Below are 5,225 nucleotides of genomic sequence, written 5' to 3'. Positions count from 1 at the left end.
TGTTGGTGGTTTTGGGGTTTGTTTGTTTGTTGTTGCTGTTTTTTTTAGGGTTTTTTGTTTGTTTTTTTGCTGTTTTTTTTTTTTTGGGGGGGGGGGGGGTTGTTGCTTTTTTTAGTTAGTTTAGGTTTGTTTTGTTGTTGTTACTTTTTTGTTTTGGTTTTTTTTTGGGGGTGTTGGGGCCATCCAACATAACGATATGCCAAGTTGTATTAATCTAGGCATTATACATTTTGAGAAATGGAGCTAAACACGAAACACTAACGTTCCTGCTAAATGTTAACGTCGGAAAGGTAACACAGTATCTAGCCTTTTGACTTAGCCAAAGTAAGACAAAAAACAAGATATTTCTGCAATAAAATTGAAATCTCTATATTAAAAAAAAATCATTATCTAGTGTTGCAGGTCATGCTTTTTAATAGCAATAGATTTCACACCAAAGATCCCAATTTTCAAATGTTATTGTCACGTGACATTGACCGATCTGCGCTATCGATCAATCTATGGATCCGTCGTTAACACAGTCATCGATAGGTCGCGCAAGTATTGTCCGATCTCTCAATCATCGATGGATAACACAACGCCGGCAATAGATCCATTGTTAGAGTAGGTATCGGTGCAGCGCGATCAATAGATACATGCGCGATCTTCCGATGGACCATGGCTACGCTAACAGCGGATCCACTGATGGTGCATCGTGATCAATCGATAATTGTGCGGTCCACCGAAGTTTAAGCTAACGATGTGTTCATTGTTGGAGCAGCGCGATCCATCGATAGCGCAGACCGGTCGATGTCGCGTGACTATACTATTTGAAAATTGGGCTCAATGGTGTGAAAACTACTGCAATTGTTGACGTCGCGTGACGTTACACTTTATTACACAACTGCGCAAGATTAACATGTTAAGCACAAGTAATTTTCAATGGCGTTTGTGTTGTAAAGGTAAAGTAGGTCATTTACACATCACAATGATGTAATCTGGACTATCGAAATATTTAGTTTAGGGGTAGGGAATTGGTCTTATGTGTGGTGAGACTTGACACGCATGTGTGGAAGTATGTGGTAGCTAGTATTCTATTTAGTTAAGTCTTATTTTTAATTTCTATTTGTTATTTTTATATACAAATATTACCTGCTATTAGCTTATTGTGTAATTAAGTTAGGTTTTTATTTTTAAGTTGTATTTGTTAATATATATATATATATATATATATATATATATATATATATATATATATATATATATTACCTGCTATTAGCTTATTGTGTAATTAATGTAAATTTTATTTCCAGAGTTTGCTTGCTGTTAGCTTATTGTGTAACTTTTGTTTTATTCTATCCTTAGACAGGTTACATTAAACTCCTCTCCAAAACCCATCTCACGGAATCAAACAACATGTGTTATTAAGTAATATTTTATTATTTATATTAATAGCAATAAAGCTATTGAATGCATATAAAATATTACTATTTATTGTATTATAGGAAAGTGTATTCTAGTAAATTGTGGAAAATCTCTTTGTTGCTTTCTTTTGGTGTTTTGTTTAATTTTTGTTCACGTTTCATTCTTCTTCTTTTTTTTTCTTTTTGTTGTTGTTTTGTTGTTGTTGGTTTGTTTCCTTTTTCTCCCCACCAATGTCGATATTGGGATTGGGAGAGCTGTTTGTTGAGGGTGTGGGTGGGGAGGGTCTTGAGTGCAATTTTTATTTTCAAGCCTCAAATAAATGCATTATTTTAGATGACAATGTTGGCTGTTTTACAAGCTAGGCTATTCCTTGTTTTTGGTTTTATTTAAAGGCATAGAACATTAATTCATACATGCCTGGTCAGAATCCACCCCTTTACCATTGTTTTATAGGATACATCATTGTAAATGACTTCTTGATTCTTTCTTCCATATCTGAATCAAATAACTAAAACCAAAATGGTTTTAATATTGGAAATGTTACATTATTCGTCAGGCATTTTTTTACAATTATATAAATTAGTTCATTAGTTAGGCAAACACATTACTAAATTTTAATTAGCCAAGTTAACATCCAATAAAACTATCACAAATATACAATATCAATGTTAATCTTTATGTTATTTTTATATACACGGTTTTGAATTTTAGATGTTGCTCTCTACGGCACTACCACTTAGTGTAAGTTGTCAGAGTTCTGTGTCGCACTTTAGCATACATCTGCACCATTTCTCTGATGCATATTTATTATATTCACAGATTCAGTTTCGTGTCTTCAAGCGTTATCTAATATGAAGCTGGAACATCCCTTGATTGGATTGGTGATACAGAAATGTGTCTTTTTATCCATTGCCAATAAAGACATTATATTTTGTTGGGTGCTCAGCTATGATGGCATCGGAGGTAACGAACAGGCAGATTCAGCTACCAGGTCTGCTTTGGATTTGCCTCATGCCAAGGTTTGTGTAGCTTATACCCATTTTAAACAGCATTAACCAATTTATCTTTTCAACTTGGCAAGATGATTGGAACAACGTGGTAATGGACAAGCTTCATTATGTAACAAAAACAGTCCAGTGAGTGGCAGTCCTCATATAGGCGGTGCAGCATGGATGAACTAGTATTGCGCTGTGTTCGCATTGGTCATACATTATTGACCCATTTATTTATCTTGAAGAAAGATCACCCACCTCAATGTGAGTACTGTCAGTGTAATCTAACAATACATCACATTTTGGTGAAATGCAATCATCTGAAGCAAACTAGAAAAGATATATTTGATAGAAGAAATGTGATGGAATGATTCTGATTCCATCCTGATCGTTTGTTGAAACATCAAAGAATGTACTGCAGTGTCTTTAGAACATCAGACAATTAAACATCACACAGTGTACAGTGGTGTCTCTAGAACACCAAACAATAACACATCACACAATGTACAGTGGTGTCTAGAACATCAAACAATAAAACTTCACACAATGTACTGTGGTGTCTCTAGAACATCAAACAATAAAACATCACACAATGTACAGTGGTGTCTCTAAAACATCAAACAATAAAACATCACACAATGTACTGTGACGTCACTAGAACATGAAACAATAAGACATAACACAATGTACTGTGGTGTCTCTAGAACATGAAACAATAAAACATCACACAGTGTACTGTGGTGTCTCTAGAACATCGAACAATAAAACCACACAATATACAGTGGTGTCTCTAGAACATCAAACAATAAAACATCACACAATGTACTGATGTGCCTCTAAAACAGAAAAAATATATTGAAGTGTCTGTACAACATTATATAATGTACTGGGGTGTCTCTAAAACATTAAACAATGTACTCGGCTGTCTCTAAATAATTAAGCATTGTGCTGAAGTGTCTCTAAAACATTAAAAAATGCACTGAGGTGTCTAGTCCTTCCCTTTCCAGTGTCACATATTGGTGTACACTCCAGTTGATTCCAGGTACACAAATGCCAGCTGGCAAAATAGTCTAAAGGTTCCCTGAAATTAACAAATTAATGTTATATAGATTATTTGGAAAACCTATGGATTTTTAATGAAATTATTACATTTATGGTGTAATGGACATATAATATTTAAAAGCACAAAGTTTTCGTTGGAAGGATTCGAAACTACTGCACCGATTTCCATGGTATTGAACAACCCGCGATTTTAACAACTGGGCCAAAATGGTTTTCCACGAAAATGGAAGCCCAGTTAACTGAATTCAAGCAACTAGTCCATAGCAACCACTACCACTCTTAACATAATTGATTAAGACAAAAAAAGAAAAGAGAAATGAAATAGGAACCCAACAACAACCACCAACTATCCACCAAATCTAATCGTATAATTTACATTAAATTTCGTTGAAAATGTACAAATTTACTATATTGGTAGAGTGTATAATTAGATCAGTTGATCCAATGCAGTTTCTAGCCTAAACAACTAGTGGGGTGTGGAGGTGTCTGAAACATTAGATACTCTATGTAGCTAAACAACAGAGATCTAAACTGAAAGGTCTCTTTTTCGTATTTATGTGTTAACATTACTACCAAACAGGGGTCTTATTCACAATGGTCTCTTAGGCTCTGCTAGACAACAAAGTATCCTCTTTGCAAGTCTTTCAGCGTTGCACTGTGAGATTGCAAAGTTACGAGAGTTTGGTGAATTAGGTCCCAGCTATATAGGGTGGGAAACAAATCACTACGCATTTATTTTGATGGACATACATCTTAAAAAGGTCTCAGGTTAGCACATTTTGTGTAAATATCTCTATTAGTTTTGCCCGAATTTGAGGTTTTACTCGCGCACTAGGGGACAGTTGTCCCCCCCCCCCCCCCCCCCCCCCCCCCCCCCCCCCCCCCCCCCCCCCCCCCCCCCCCCCCGGCTACGTACGCTTATATTTTAAGGGGAGATTCCCTCTGCCCACATGAGTTATATCATCTGGTTACTTAATTAAAGGTCGCTTGAGCAAATGTACCTGCATTATTTATAAGGACAAAAATGAATATAAATATGTGTGTTATTAAATGTTTGACATTAATTAATGTAAGTTGACGGTTTTCTCGAAATACCTCAGTCAATTCCACATTTGGCAAGACATCTTGGAATCGTCTAACGTTGTTGAAAATCTCAACCTCCTTGTCAACCGAAATAGTAGACATGATGTTGTTCATGATGCATAGTGATATCGCTTGGTGTGTGTCTGAAACACTGGTGAAAACAAATAACAAACATTCAAAAAGTACAGCTAAAGCGATATATATCCCTGTCGGGGACCAATTTGTTTTCGTGACTTCTATGCTTTAGGGTTGTAACTCTTTAAAAAATGGTAAATGGTCATGGAAGTCAAACTTCATCTGTAACAATACACGATGAAGGTGTATATATATATATGTATATATATATATATATATATATATATATATATATATATATATATATATATATATATATATATATATATATATATATATATATATATATACAAATTAGTTTAATATATTGATGAACTGCAAACAGAAATATTCTTAACACTATACGTGGGACAGAGAGACACAAGGTGTAAGACAAAACCCTAAGTTTGAACTGGTAGGTGACTAAAAAAAACCCGGAAATTAATATACATTATGTTACTTTGTAAAAAAACAGGGAAGCATGTGGACAGGACTGCCAGAGAAGTAAAATGTCACATGAAATTAGTAATTTGGCTCTTGAATATCATCGTATTGCAATTTGTTTTTTGT

At 34.9% G+C, this 5,225-nt stretch overlaps 1 long non-coding RNA gene across 1 annotated transcript; it reads right to left on the bottom strand.

Annotated features, from left to right (window-relative positions):
* Positions 1 to 1,202: 1,202 nt before the first annotated feature.
* LOC121367263 lies at positions 1,203 to 4,686 on the bottom strand. The gene is made up of 2 exons (XR_005957353.1): positions 4,554 to 4,686; positions 1,203 to 3,477 (listed from the first exon to the last, which is right to left on the bottom strand). It is a non-coding gene; the product is annotated as an uncharacterized LOC121367263 (long non-coding RNA).
* Between the last annotated feature and the right edge of the window lie 539 nt (positions 4,687 to 5,225).

The sequence above is a fragment of the Gigantopelta aegis genome, unplaced genomic scaffold, assembly GCF_016097555.1.
Source record: "Gigantopelta aegis isolate Gae_Host unplaced genomic scaffold, Gae_host_genome scaffold74, whole genome shotgun sequence".
NCBI lineage: Eukaryota > Metazoa > Mollusca > Gastropoda > Neomphalida > Peltospiridae > Gigantopelta > Gigantopelta aegis.
Note: the sequence above shows the minus strand (reverse complement) of the source record. Positions and strands in the feature narration are given on the sequence as shown.